Here is a 16,217-nt window from a genome sequence, read left to right as displayed (position 1 = left end):
TTCTAACACTAAAATATCGTAACCCCCCCCCCCCCCAAGGAAGCAGGGGCAGGAGGGGGGAAGTTTTGGACCGTATATACCTGCAAGAGAGAGGGAAAAAACCTAAAATTCACCGCTTTAAACTTGGGAACGGCTGCCAATAGACAAAGACTGCCGTGCTTTGAACTGAGCTTTGACTGTGAACAGGGGACTTGCTGACAGTTAGTTCAGCAAGAGAGATACATTGTGGCCAGTTTCCTCTGCTGCTGCTAAGAAAGAGGGAAAGTAACTGAAAAGTAACAAAAATTTGAACTGTTTATTTCTTTTATTGCTTGAGTTTAAAAAGAGTTTTTCCTGGACTATTGCAACTGTTTCCCCCTAGAGGAAGATTCTGAAACTGTTAAACTGTTACCAGGGGAATTTTCCACTTGTAAAGACAAACTGCGTAGCTGGGATTGACCTTGGCCTCTCTATTGTTTAAGTGTTATGGCAGATGGGAGAGAAAAAGTAGATTCACAATTCCCAGACAAAACAACAAGGTCTGGGAAGAACTGGGCGCGAAGACAATCAGTTGCTGGCCTTCCCACTTCATCAGTGACTGTACCATCACAACCTAAACCTAGTGGAATGTCATCAGAAGATACTCTGGCGGCTGCATTGGCTAAGATTAATGAATCTTTGGAGAGACTTAATAAAAGGGCTGAAGAGACAAATAAGAGGGTCGAAGAGACAAAGGTGATAGTGGATGAGACAAAATCGAAGGTAGATGCAGCAACTACTAAAATTGATTTAAATACAGAAAGCTTAAATAGTTTGGAACAAAAGGTGAACACCAACACATAATCTATTCAGAAATTGCTGCAGGAATCAACTCTGACCCGACAGACCGCAGAGGAAGCCAAGAAGAAAGCTGATGCCGTGGAATTCAAGACAACTCAATTGGAAACAGAGAAAGTCCCAGATTTGGAGAGGCAAATTAAGGATCAGAAATTGACGCTTTCTATGATTGAACTCAAGGAAAAACAGACGAACTTAAGGATTAGAGCAGTACCTGAATTGGAGAAGGGCAGTTTGATAGACTTTTTGACACAGGAATTTGCAGAGTTTTGGAAGTCGGATTTGAAACAAGAAGACTTTAAAATCGTGAGGGCCTTCAGACTGGGAAGAGGAGGAAAGAAGATTAAAATAAGAGGTTGTCTGATTACTCTCCGATCTAAGGAAGAGAGAGATAAAATCTTGGGTCTGCACTTTCAGACTCCTTTGACAATTCTGCAGTAAAGAGTGGAAATCTTTAAAGATATACCGAAACATCTTTTGGATCTTAGGTCCAACTTTGGAGATTTGGTTGCCCTTCTGAGAAGGAACAAAATTATCTTCAGGTGGGAATTCCCCCAAGGCCTATTCTTTAGCTTTAAAGGAAGGAAGATAAAAATAAGATCAGTTGAGGAAAAAGACAAGTTTTTGAGAGACCACGGAGAAGATCTGCAGAAAGAATTTGGAAAAGAGCCAGGAGTTTTGGACAGAAGCCCACCAAAAGGATGGAAACCAACATCATTGTTAGAACTAAAACAACTACTAGGTGCTGAAGGAGGAGAAGCAAAGTAACTACATCATGGCACTACAAGTATTAAGCTGGCATGTGAATGGACTTAACTCCCTGGAAAAGAGACGGAGAGTCTTTCATTTTTTAAAAAATGAACAATTGGACCTGATTTGTTTACAAGAAACACATGTGATAAGGCTACACAGGAAGATTCTAAGTAATAAAAGATTAGGACATGAATTTATTTCATCATATAAAGTAAAGGAAAGAGGAGTAGTACTTTATGCAAAGGAGAGCCTATCACCGAAATTTTTATTTAAAGATGATCAAGGAAGATTTGTTGCAATTGAAATTCAATCACAGGGAGAGAAATTTTTGATATTAGGTATTTATGCACCAAATGAGGGGAAATCGGAGTTTTTCAAGAAGCTACACGAGATTCTGATGGACTATTTGGACTATAATATGATTTTGATGGGAGAGTGTCCACTAATATGGATAAGGCACAGAGACAGGTAGTAACAAAAGATGGTAGACTACCAAAGATGTTTTTTGATATGACTGACAATATGGACATAGTTGACATTTGGAGAACTAAGAACCCCATGGGAATAGAAGGAACTTTCTATTCTGAGGCCAAAATGACATGGACAAGAATCGACCAAATTTGGCTAACTAGGGGGCTGGCCCCGAAGATTAGAAAAGTGGAAATTTGCCCTAAAACTTGCTCCGACCACGATGCGGTGAAGATGGAAATGAAACTAACACCAATTGGTTCCTTTAGATGGAGGATGAATGACACTTTGTTTAGGAATGAAGAAGTGACTAAAAAGGCTCAAAAGAACTTGAGAGACTATTTTGAGATAAATTTGAACACCACAGTTGAAAAAAGAGTAATCTGGGACGCAAGTAAAGCAGTCATGAGAGGGTTTTTGATACAGCAGAACGCAATTAAGAAGAAAACCCAAAATGAAAAAAAGGATAAAATTCTGGAGAAAATAAAGGAAGGAGAAAAGAGACTGAGAGCAAAACCAAAATCACAGGAACTCCTGAAAGAGATAAAGTTATATCAAGTACAATACACGAAACTGATCAGGAAATCAGGAAATCAAATGGAAATCAAATGGAAGATCAAACAGATGAGACAAAAGACATTTGAATCGGCAAATAAATGTGGGAAATTGTTGGCCTGGCAAATGAAAAAAAGACAAAAGCTTAATACTATTACCAATTTGGAAGTGGAGGGAAAGAATATACAGAATCCAGTGGAGATTAGGACATGCTTTCAGAAGTATTTTAAACATTTATATACACAAGAGACTCAGAAAGAAATTGACATTGACCGATTTTTGAAAACAAATGGATTACAAAAAATCTCTCAAGAAAATAAGCTAATGCTGAACTATAAAATAACAGACCAGGAGGTTGAAGGAGCCATTCAGAACATGCAATTGGGCAAATCCCCAGGGCCGGACGGCTTGACCTCAAGATATTACAGATCCTTGAAAGAATGGTTAGTACGGCCTTTAAATGATGTGTGCAATGAAATACTGGAAGGGAAAAAGGCACCAGAGTCGTGGAAGGAAGCATATATTACACTTATACCGAAAACGGAGTCTGAGAAGACACAGCTTAAGAACTACCGCCCTATATCATTGCTCAATGTGGATTACAAAATTTTCGCTGATATCATGGCTAAAAGGTTAAGAAAGATATTGGTAGAAGAAATCCATAAAGACCAAGCGGGCTTTCTCCCGGGGAGACACTTGTCTGACAATACGAGGAATATAATTAACATCTTAGAAAAATTACAAGTGAATATCAATACAAAAGCAGTTTTGATATTTGTGGACGCGGAGAAAGCCTTCGGCAATATTTCTTGGAGTTTTATGAAGAAAAATTTACAGGGAATGGGGGTAGGCCAAGGTTTTGAAAACGGTATAGGTGCAATTTATTCAGAACAAAAAGCTAAATTGATTGTGAATAACGTAGTTACAGAAGAGTTTAAGATTGAGAAAGGAACACGACAGGGGTGCCCAATCTCTCCATTACTTTTTATATCGGTCCTGGAGGTTTTGCTAAATATGATTAGAAAGGACCAATTGGTTAAAGGTATACAAGTCGGAGCTAAACAGTACAAATTGAAAGCATTTGCGGATGATTTGGTATTGACATTACAGGAGCCAGAATCTAGTACTAAAAGAGTATTGGAATTGATTGAAGAATTTGGTCAGGTAGCAGGTTTTAAGTTGAATAACTTGAAAACTAAGGTCTTAGAGAAAAATCTAACACCGGTTGAGAGAGAGAGGTTTCAGAAAGAGACAGGATTAACATTGGTTAAGAAAGTGAAATACCTTGGGGTTAACATGACTGCTAAGAATGTGAACCTATTTAAAGATAATTATGAAAAATGTTGGACGGAAGTGAAAAAGGACTTAGAAATATGGTCAAATTTGAAGCTTTTATTGCTAGGCCGAATTGCAGCGATAAAAATGAATGTATTGCCAAGGATGTTGTTTCTGTTTCAAACATTGCAAATTTTGGACAAAATGGAATGTTTCAAGAAGTGGCAGAAAGATATTTCTAGATTTGTCTGGCAGGGCAAGAAGCCCCGAATAAAATTTAAAATACTAACTGATGCTGAAGAAAGGGGTGGTTTTGCCCTGCCAGACCTTAAACTATATTATGAGTCAGCCGCATTTTGTTGGCTGAAGGAATGGCTATTTCTTGAAAACACTGATGTATTGGATTTGGAAATGTTTAATAATGTATTTGGTTGGCATGCATACTTGTGGTATGATAAAGTCAAAGCACATAAAGCGTTTAAAAACCATATTGTCAGGAAAGCTTTGTTTATTGTTTGGATAAGATACAAGGATCTGCTTGAAAACAAAACTCCAAGGTGGTTGTCACCAATGGAAGCAAAGGCTCTGAAAAAGCTCGATATGGAGGCCAATTGGCCGAAATATTGGGAGATATTGGAACAAGAAGGAGACAGGTTAAAGCTGCAGAGTTTTGAAAAATTAAAAAACAAAGATTGGGATTGGCGTCATTATTATCAAATAACGGAGGTTTATAATTTGGATAAGAAAATTGGGTTTCAGGTGGAGAAATCAAAATTGGAAACAGAATTGTTAGATCCTAAAACTAAGAATTTGTCAAGAATGTATAACTTGCTGTTGAAATGGAATACTCAGGATGAAACGGTGAAATCAGCTATGATTAAATGGGCTCAAGATGTTGGACATAACATTATGATGGCTGACTGGGAACAGTTATGGACCACAGGTATTAAGTTTACGGCATGTATTGCCTTAAGAGAGAATATAATGAAAATGGTGCCAAAGAAGGATAGAACCTTTTTTATGTATGCAACAACAGCAGCAAGAATACTCATCGCAAAGTATTGGAAGACACAAGATTTACCCACCCGGGAAGAATGGCAGATGAAAGTGATGGACTATATGGAACTGGCGGAGATGACTGGCAGAATCCGAGACCAAAGTGAAGAGTTGGTGGAAGAAGATTGGAAAAAAATTAAAGTTTATCTACAGAAACATTGTAAAATTCAGGAATGTTAGAAGGATGTTGGAATGAAGTAATGTGGTATTAGCAGAAATGATACAAAACATTAGGTAAAAATTGATTTTTTAACTGTTGAAAGATCAGAATGTAATATTATACTACATTAGGATAAACTATTAGGATAAAAACCAAGTTGGAAAGGATTTGCTGGAATACTTAAGTTAACTAGAGTACAAAAAAGGGAGGTGTGAGAAGGTCAGGGAAATAAGTTAATGAAAGATAAGACATGGAAATGTTTTTAACTGCTCTTATTTTTCTGTATTTTGTATCCTTTTTTCTTTTTTCTTTTTTCTTTTTTTCTTTCTCATTTTTGTAACTTTAATAAATATTTTTTAAAAAAATGAAATAGAGCTAGAATAAGTGCTAGAGCCAAAGACTGAGACAAAGCCTAATAAAGAGCAGAAGCCTGAGCCTGAGCCTGAAACAGTGCTTAATACAGTGCCAGAGCCTGAAACAGAACCAGAGCCACAGCGACAGCCATAGCGCCACAGCCTGAGTCTGCAACAGTGGTTGATACAGCGCCGGAGCCTGAAACAGAGACACAGCCTGAAACAGAACCTGAGCCTGGTTATTAGCATGGCAATTAAAGAAGAGAGAGGCAGAAAGGCTTATAAATAGAGTTAAGTGCGAAGGCAAAATAATAAACAATCCTAAAGAAATAGAGAAACGATTTCTCGAATTCTTTAGAGAAGAAGGAAGGAAATGAAACAACAGAAGAAGTTAAAGAACATTTAGAACAGAACTGTCTTCCGAAACTTACTAAAGAACAAAAAGAACTGTTGAATGCCCCTATCACATCATACGAAATTCAAAGAGCAATTAAGGAAGCAAAGATAGGAAAGCCACCAGGGCCAGACGGCCTACCGGCAATATATTATAAAAAACTGAGGACTTACTGTCTGACCCATTAAGAAGTATCTTAAAAGGACTTCCTGGCGTGGTGCGCTCAGCGTCGGGTCAGGGAAAGCGCTCTGCTGCAGTAAGAACTCTCCCAATCACGGCTACAGGATAAAAAGGCGGGGAAGCGAGGGCGACGCAAACCCTGAAGAGGTCTGAGAGGAGGTCCCAGACTGAAGAAAACAGATCCAAGCAGCGCATAAAGGGGTTTTCTGCCGTCCCAGCACAAAAAGTGGAGGGAGGTGGAAGAACTTCAGCGCAGAAAAGATCGCACACCCGACCGTGAGACGCCCCTGAGACCCGAATGAGAAAGCACCAGGCTGCTCCAAACTAAAACTGTAAAATCAAGAGTACTCCTGAAGGAACAAGGTAATAATGCTGGCTTAAATTAAAATAAAAGGAGTACGGACTAACTTAATATTATAAAGGACAGTAAAGCTTATGGAGAGAGGAACTTCAGCGTTCTGAGACTTATCAAGTTGTGGAAAATAAGCCTTGTAAAGAGGCAGAAAATAAAAACTGAGACATACTGAGTACCTGCTTCTACAGGGGGACGCTCTGTTGAGAGAGACAAGGAGCTGAAATAGCAAGCAGCAGCAGCAGCGGTGACAACAAAGCAGCGGCCATTAAGAAGGAGATCAGCGTAAAACAAAGGGGTGAGTGGAAAAGAAAAAGGAGGGGGAGAAACGTGGAGGATACAGTGGAAAAAGAGAAGGAATAGAAAAGATTTGAAGACCAGGCAGCGGTGGGAAGATAAAGATTAAGATAAAGAAGTGAAAGGGAAGAGGAAGAGATATACAAAGGGAGAGAAAGAAGGAGGAAAAGACTGGAATAGGGAAGAAATGGCGCTGGGAGGGGAAGAGTGAGTCATCGCCCTCAGAAGGGAAAAAGCCGGAAGAAGAATAGTGGCGGAAACAGTCACTGCAACAAAGAGAGGCTAGAGAAACAAAACAAGAAGGACCACCTCACAAGTAAATTGGAAAAATGTGCCACCTAGTGGCGGAAAATAAAATTACTCCCATAATTAAAAAAACGCTGCTAAGACACAGGCTTGAAGTACAAACATAAAGAAAACTAGCTATACACGAAAGGACATTTGAAATACCAAGTTCAGCTTCTGGAAAATAAGTTCTTAAGACGGATGTTAAGTACTGCGAAGGATTTTTTCTCTGATCATTGCCAAAGTAATTAAAAATTGCCAAAGTAATTAAAAAGACTTAACTAAATTTTTTAAAAAACTTGGACTTTAAAAAAAATATATATATTTGAGATGAACTGATAACAACATAGGGTAAAACTACCGGAATCTTAACTGACTTTCAATCCCATCAGGTAAAAGGACCAAATTATAGACTATAAACAGAGCATTTTCAAAGTTTAGGAATATATATATTCTTGGTTTGAAATAAAGACATCTAGATCAGAACCAAAAGGAAGAATGACAAATATGGGTTCTAAAAAATACCAAACTACACTGACATCTGGGTCAGGTCTACAAGTGAGAAGACAATCAACAGCTGAAACAGACCCCAATGCTGACATAAAAGACCCTATAATGGGGATGGAAAAGAGCCTAAATGATAAGTTGGACATACTAACTGGCAACATCCAACAAAACTCAAAGCTAATAATAGACCTAACAACACAAATAAGTGACCTCTCACTTAAAAACAAAGAACTGGATAAATCTGTACAAGAACTTAAGAGTAAATCTACCAAACAAGAGGAAATGACGAAGAAATTGCAAATGGAAAATAAGGACATTAAAAAATCACAAGACTCAATGAAGGAAGAAATAAACGACCTAAAGAGAGCCCATGAAGAGCTGCTACATGATATATCATTGATGGAGATGCGTCAGAAGGAGATGGTCCTTCGCTTCCGAGGCGTCCCACAAACTCATGATGAACAAATTCAAGAGAAACTATCACAGGAGATTGCAAACTGGTTGGGAGTAGAGGTAGAAGAGATGCTATTGGATATTGATAAAATTTTCAGGATCAAATCAGAAAGATCGGACACTTATAAAGGGCCAGGAGATTGCTTAATTTTTTTCAACTCAAGACTTTTAAAGGACAAAATATTACATCAAAAAGGACAAGTGAAGTTAGTAATAGATAGGCCTATCAAAATATTTAAGAAAATTCCAAAAAGAATTCTGAAGAAAAGGCAGAATTATAAGACAGTAACAGAAGCACTCAAGAAGAATTCGATTAGAATTCGCGTAGTCTTTGCTCACGGTCAGATGCGTCTCTCCCACTTTGCCAAGGTCGGGAGGTACGCGTTCGTTAGCGGAGCTAGAAGGGGGAGCTAAGGCTAAGCTGACCCCGAAGCCTTGGAAGGAGATTCCAGGGTGATATGGCGTTGCTGCAGCACGAAGAAGAGGACCCCCAGACCATTTTCAAGCTCCTAAAAGCTGAGCTAGAAGGGGGAGAAGGGGGAGAACTTCTTCGGTGCTAGTTCCTGCAACCCTCCGCTGACGAGAAGCTCGAGCCTGTGGGTATGTCTATGGCTACACTTCTAACAAACTGAAGCAAACCTAAACGATTAGCCTAATTTACTTACTGAACTTGCTAATCTACGATTAAAACAAAGTGTTTGATCTTAAAACAAAGTGTTTGAACCTAAATGGCTTTTCGCAACTGACCAAGATTTACCTACAAGCTATACCAGACTGGTTTTTTTTCAAAAAAGACGTCTATTCCATTAATACCTAAGACGTTTTAGCCATCTTTTCCTGCTGGAGTTATGAACAAAAAGATTACCTGTGGCTTCATTAGTGTTGCGACAGAAATAAATCAAGAAGTCATGAAGAAGAAACAATAAAAAAGACCCTTCCCAAGTGGTGAAATATATAAGGGGGTTCCCAGACTCTTCAGTATACTAACTGTTGTTCACAACAAAAAAAATTCCTTCCAGTAGCACCTTAAAGACCAACTAAGTCAGTTCTTGGTATGAGCTTTCGTGTGCATGCACACTTCTTCAGATACACTGAAACAGAAGTTTCCAGACCCTTCTATATAGTGAGAAGGTGGGGAGGGGTATTACTCAGAAGGCTGGTGGGAATTAGTTAGTTAGTTTTCAACTGTCTGTTCACGCTGGCAAAAGGAATATAAGAGGCCAGAGACTCCCAGAGAACGGTGGTGAATGAGAGAGTGATTGATTACAAAGTTATAAAACTGTCACAAGACTGATAAACATCGCTTCCCCTCTCCCAAGAAGTGTGGCTATCCTCCCTTTCTGGGGGTTTCTGCTTTTCTTCGGCTGTGGACTGCTACGGAGTATAAATCAATTTAGTAACAGCAAAGAGCACTTCTGCTGACTCACGCGCTCCGACATTTTCTTAGACCGACATTTTCCTGGTTTGAGGAACGGAAATGAACTGTATTAGACTGACATAGATTGAGAAGGGGGTCAAAAATCGCAGAGAGGGAGTGACTCAAACAGCGACATCAGCTGGTGAAAGAAAAACTTTGCACTCTTTTGAAAAAGACGTTCCTCTAATAAGACTTATAAGAGCAATTACATGGATTTTTGCAAGATCTGCAACTAGTGAAGACCCCAAAACGCTGCATCATAATCTGCTGAAAGAGACAAGGTTTCATAATTTTTTATAGACCCTATACCCCATTACTGGAATAGCATTCCTGTTACCTCTGGAAAAGTAACATCTAGAGAGAACTTAATAGCACATAACATTATTGCATTGTACATTATTAATTGAAAATACTCCCCAGCTCTTTTCTTATTATTTAAATATACTTTTCGTATTTTCTTCCCCCTCTTTATTTCTTTACAAATTATAAATTGCATTATTATTATTATTATTATTTCTTTTGCTTTATTTTTCTCTTACCCTCCCAACCTTTCTTTGTTTCTTTTGTAATTTTTTTGTGTTTTTGTTTTGTTTTGTTTCTCTGTTTGTTTCATTTTGGTTGTTTTTCTGGTTGTTTTTGTGTGGTTTTCAACTTGTGTGGTTTTGTCTTGTGTGTTTTTTTTGTTGTTTCTGTTTTTTGTTGCTGTTTTTTTCTATTTTTTGTGTGCCTTGCCTTTCGCTATCTATTGGTAGCTAATGCATCTGATATTAGCATCTGATGTCATTAGCTTTGTTGCAAGGTGCTGATTAACTGAACCGCTAACCTGTTTAAAGATTTATATATATGATCTATTACCCTGAATGATTAAGTGAACGCAAGGATTGCAATCATTTATTATATTTATTTGATCTGATGAATTTGTGATATTGCTGTATTGATGCTTGGCTGTAACTAATTAGAAAATTGTTCATAACCAATTTAAAATCTATTTAGTGAAACTGGGAATATAAAAAATTAGTGGATACATAGGCCGGAGATTACTATCAGACTGGTAAAATTGTCGTAATTGTATTAAGAAAGATTGAACTTAATTGACATTCATTAATTATCACATTGGAAATATTGACACGATTGTATTAAGAAAGATTGAACTTAATTGATATCCAATCTGTAAAATAGAAGGAAAGAGAACTAATTACCCAGTGAGCTAATTGAATTTCTTAGTGATGTATGGTAAAAAAACAACTGTGTCAGGTTCTGCGGCAGTTTCAGCCTCACAAATCAGGAGAACTTCTGTAATTGACATGGATCAACCATTAGATATGAGAGAATTAATTTTAAGTTTGAAGAAAGATATCTAAGATTTAAAAAAATAATGTAAATGAAAAGGCAAAAGCAACAGAAGAAAAACTTATTTCAATGGGAACTAAAATAGATGAAAATGTGAAAATAGCAGCTGAGTTATCAACTCAGGTCAACAATTTAGTACAAAAAAATTCAGAACTGACAAAAATAGTGCTAGACCTTAAAGGTAAAACACAGAACCTAGAGGAAGCTCAGAAAAAATTACAAAATGAAAATAGAGAGCTGAAAAGGGAATGCGATAAGATAAGGAAAGAAACAGCAGATCTGAAAGCACAGCAGGATTCAACTTTGGACTCTATTGCGATGTTGCAAATGCAGAGAAGGGAGAATACCCTAAGATTCAGAGGACTAACAGAGGACGCAGAGGAAATAATTGAGAAAAAAATCTCAAAAGAGCTAGCAGCTTGGTTAGACCTAGAAGAAGCAGAAGTAGCACAAAAAATAGAAAAAGCATTCAGAGTCAAATCTAATGTAGCAAAAGCAAACAACTGGCCGGCTGATTGTTTAGTCTCTTTTAACTCTATGGATTTCAGAAATAGAATTTTACAAGCTAGTAACAAGAAGAAATTTCAATCGGAAGGAAATGATATTATCGTCCACAAGATCATTCCAAATCGGTTGATAAAAAAGAGAGAAGCTTATAGACCTCTGGCCGAGGCACTAAAGGCAAAGGCAGTGGACTATAGGTGGGAGTACCCGGAAGGCATCTCTTTTTTCTTTAAAGGGAAACGTAGAAAGTGCTTGTCGGCATTAGATGCGGACAAGTTCTGGAGAAAGTACCAGAAAGACCTCGGAGGAAAAAGGCAATTGTTGGGAGAATCAGAGGATATTGAACAAACAGTTGAGAGTTAGGAGACAGATCTAAGAAGGGAACTTATTAAATGTACACTGAGACCTTGAATGTGTAATTTTTTAATTTTTTTTTTTTTAACCCGTTGACGTATCATAAGAAATAAAGTATGGATTATAAATTTATTACTTGGAATGTAAATGGTTTAAATGAAAAATCAAAAAGGAACAAGGTGGAACATATTCTGGTTAAGCAAAAATATGATCTAATCTGTCTGCAAGAAACTCATGTAGCGGAAAAACATAAAAGAGTATTAATAAATAAGAGATTGGGGCTTGAGTTTATTGCATCAAGTAAAGAAAAAAAGAGAGGGGTGGTAATTTATGCAAAACCTCAGCTGGAGCCAAAACTGCTTTACAATGATGAAAAAGGTCGAACAGTGATTATAGAGGTTAAGATCAATAATGAAAAAGTGATAGTTATTGGAATCTATGCACCAAATGAAAGAAAATCCGAATTCTATCAATTCCTGGAAGAAAAAGCCATAGAATATTGAGGGGAAAAAATTATATTATTAGGAGATTTTAATGGAGTAGTCAATCCAAACATGGACAGGACAATAAAGAAGAAAGAAAAGAGGCAGAACAAACTCCCAACTACATTTTTCCAATTAATAGAACTCCTGAATTTGTTTGACGCTTGGAGGTTTAAGAATCCAACAGAGAAAGAATTTACACATTACTCAGAGCCACATAAATCGGCGGGACGAATCGATGCGATCTGGACAACAAAGGATTTATTAAATAATATTACAAAAGCAGAAATCCATCCAAGGACAATTTCTGATCACAGCGCAGTCTGGGTTAACTTTAAAGGAAAAGAAGAAAAGGTTAAAAGGTGGCAACTTAATGAGAGTATGCTAAATGATGAAAAAAATGTACAGAAGGCCAAGCAAATCTTACAAGAATATTTTAAGTTTAATTTAAACCAAGGAGTAGATCTAGAGACGGTTTGGGATGCGGGTAAAGCCGTCATAAGAGGCTTCTTTATACAACAAAACGCATTCCAAAGGAAAATAAAGGAGAAGAAGAAAATGGAGATCTGGGAGGAAATTAGAAAAAAGGAAAGGATCCTTTTCCAAAAACCAGATGATGAACTAATTAAGCAAAGTATAAAAATTTTACAGACGCAATTCTCCATGATAATAAATGAAGAGATAGAATGGAAGATAAAATGGTTGAGACATAGAAATTTTGAGTTTGCAAATAAACCTGGTAAACGTCTGGCCTGGCAATTAAAGAAGAAAAAGGAAGATAGAATTATCAATAAAATTAAAATTGAAGACAAATGGATTCAAGAACCGAAGGAAATTAGTAAAAACTTTGCTAGTTTTTTCAGAAAATTATATAAAGAAGGTCCAGAGACTCTAGAAAAAATAATTGATTATTTGGGCAAAAATAAACTACCAATAATACCTAAGGAAAAAACTGAAATCTTGAACTCACCAATAACAGCTATGGAGGTGCAACAAGCTATACAGAGATCAAAATTAGGAAAGACACCGGGCCCAGATGGTCTTCCAGCTAATTACTATAAAAAGTTAGAACAAGCATTATTTCTTCCCATGAAAGACCTAATGAATAATATTCTGGCAAATGGAAAACTTCCGAAAACCTGGAAGGACAGCTTTATCACTCTTATCCATAAGCAGGGAACAGATGCCTCAAACATGGCCAATTACAGACCCATTGCACTGCTAAATAACGATTACAAGATATTCGCAGACATTCTTGCAAATAGATTAAAAATGGTGCTGAAAGAGATAATTCATAAAGATCAAACCGGATTTCTTCCCGGACGATTTATGCAATTCAATATTAGATGTGTGATTAATGTATTAGAATATTTGGATATTAAGATTGATAAACCAGCAGCTATTATGTTGGTAGACGCTGAAAAAGCTTTTGATAATGTGTCCTGGAAGTTTATGAAAAAATTAATGGAAGAAATCGGACTGGGAGAAAATATTTGTAAAGGAATAAATGCCATCTATTCGGAACAATATGCAAAAATGATCATCAACGGAAGAATTACTGAGGAGTGCAAAATAAAGAAGGGAACCAGACAGGGCTGCCCACTGTCTCCACTGATATTTATCTTGGTGATGGAAGTCTTGAACAATCAGATAAGAAGGGATCAGCTTGTTAAAGGCATCACTCTGGGAAACAAAACATATAAAATTAAAGCTTTCGCGGACGATCTACTTGTTATGACTGAAAACCCTAAAGAAAGTCTGAAAAGAGTGCTGGAACTGATTAAAGAATTTGGAGAAGTGGCAGGCTTTAAGCTGAACATAACAAAAACAAAAATGCTTGTTAAAAATGTAACTACAGAAGAAAAGGACGACTTAGAAAAAATATTGGGCCTGAAAATCTCTTCAAAAGCGAAATACTTGGGTATTTGGATCACCCCCAAGAACATTAACTTATTTCAGGATAATTACACCAAAACTTGGCTAGAGATTAGAAAAAACTTGGTAACCTGGAGTAAACTAAAATTAACATTTCTGGGTAGGATTTCCGTTATAAAGATGAATGTGCTTCCAAAATTAATCTTTTTATTTCAAATGATTCCGATACTGGGTGAAGCAGGTTGTCTCAAGATATGGCAGAGAGAAATTTCCAAATTTCTGTGGGAAGGGAAGAAACCTAGGATTAAACACCTGGTCTTAATAGACATAAAAGAGAGAGGCGGTTTTTCCCTACCCGATCTAAAACTTTACTACGAGGCAGCCTGTTTCACCTGGCTAAAAGATTGGTGCACATTGCAGGATCCGGACCTCCTGGACCTGGAAGGTTTTGACAATCGTTGGGGATGGCACGCCTACCTAATATATGGAAAAGCGAAAATTCATAAAAATTTTACCAACCATATAATAAGAAAGTCACTCTTTGCTGTATGGGAACAATATAAAGACCTGATGGAGCCTAAAGTCCCGTGGTGGACTTCTCCAGTAGAAGCCATAGCAGTAAAATGGAAAAATACTCAGGAAAGCTGGCCAACATATAAAATACTTCTAAAAAATGAAGATAACAAAAAAAAACTAAAAAAAATTGAGGAAATAAGAGAACACATTTCAGACTGGTTCCAATACCATCAGTTATTTGAAAAATTTAAATCTGACAAACAAAAGGGGTTCTCAGTAGATATTTCCCGATTCGAATCTGATCTTGTAAATTCTAAAAGAAAAACTCTTTCCAAAACTTACCGACTCCTCCTTGACTGGACAGTCAAGGAGGAGGAGGTAACAGTGGCAATGGTGAGGTGGTCCCAGGATTTTGGCCATTCAATAACCATGGCCCAATGGGAAAATTTATGGAAGATCAATTGGAAATTCACAAACTGTTACACGATTAGAGAGAACTTTCAAAAAATGCAACATCGATGGTATCTAACACCATGGAAACTTTCGAAAATGTATAAAAATGTGTCAAGTAATTGTTCGAGATGCGGAGACTCAGGAACATTCTATCATATGTGGTGGACATGTAGGAAAATACAGGTATTCTGGGAGAGTATACATGCAGAACTGCAAAAAATGCTAAAGATCTCTTTCAATAAAAAACCAGAGGCCTACCTCCTGGGAATAACAGATTTGGATATTCCACAAAAGAGGAAGGGTATCTTTTTATATGCGACGGCGGCAGCAAGAGTTTTGATCGCAGCAAAATGGAAGAGTAATGAAATCCCCTCTATACAAGATTGGATCCAAAAGCTGACAGAATATGCCGAATTAGATGGTTTATCAGAAAAAATAAAGAATAAATCCAAACAGGAATTTGTTTCTAAATGGGAGGTTTTCAAAGAATATCTGAAAAATAAATATAGTAGTTTAAATTCAGTTGCAGCATTCGAGGAACTTCAGTAATAGTTGCTAGGTAGATAGAAGAAATTAGATTTATTGAAAATAAGTTTAATTATGGAAAAAACGTGTATTGGCAATAAGTAATATGAATTTGAAATATGGAACAGACGAGAAGTTGGGTCTTTAGTGTTAAGACCAATAGATGTTTTATTGTTTGCCAAGAAAATTATGTGTCTATGGTTATTTTTGTAATTTGTGTGTAATTTGGTATTTGTGTTTTTTTGTGTGTTTTTTTCCATGTTGTATAAATAAATAAATAAATAAAAATTAAAAAAAAGATTCCGGTTGGAATTTCCCGAGGGTATCACCTTCACATATAAGGACAGAAGAAAAACTTTTAGATCAGCAGATGAGCTGGGAAAATTCTGGAGGAAGTACAAAAAAGAATTAACTGGAGAGCCAACATTGGAGCGAGAGGAAACAACGCAGACACCACAAGAAGCATAGAGAGACAAGTGAGTATTAAGGGGGGGGGGGGAGATTGGAAGAAGCAGATTATCAAAATCCTAAAATTTTTGAGTTTTTTCTCTTTTTTTCTTTTCTTTTTTTTACTTACCCAACGAAACTACTGTAGATAATAAATAAAAATTAATGAATCTAAAAATTATATCTTGGAATGTTAACGGTCTAAATGATAAGAGGAAGAGAAATAAAATAGAACATGTATTGAGGAAAGAACAATGGGATATTATATGCTTACAGGAGACCCATGTGACTAGAAACCATAGAAGGGTTTTAGAAAATAAGAGATTGGGTCAAGAATTTATATCCTCAGATGTAAAAAAGAAAAGGGGAATTGTGATCTATGTGAACCCT

This window comes from Podarcis gaigeae (assembly GCF_964106915.1).
Source record: "Podarcis gaigeae genome assembly, chromosome: W".
In the NCBI taxonomy this organism is placed as follows: Eukaryota; Metazoa; Chordata; class Lepidosauria; order Squamata; family Lacertidae; genus Podarcis; species Podarcis gaigeae.
The sequence above is the reverse complement of the archived record's forward strand: the minus strand, read 5'-3'. Positions refer to the sequence as shown.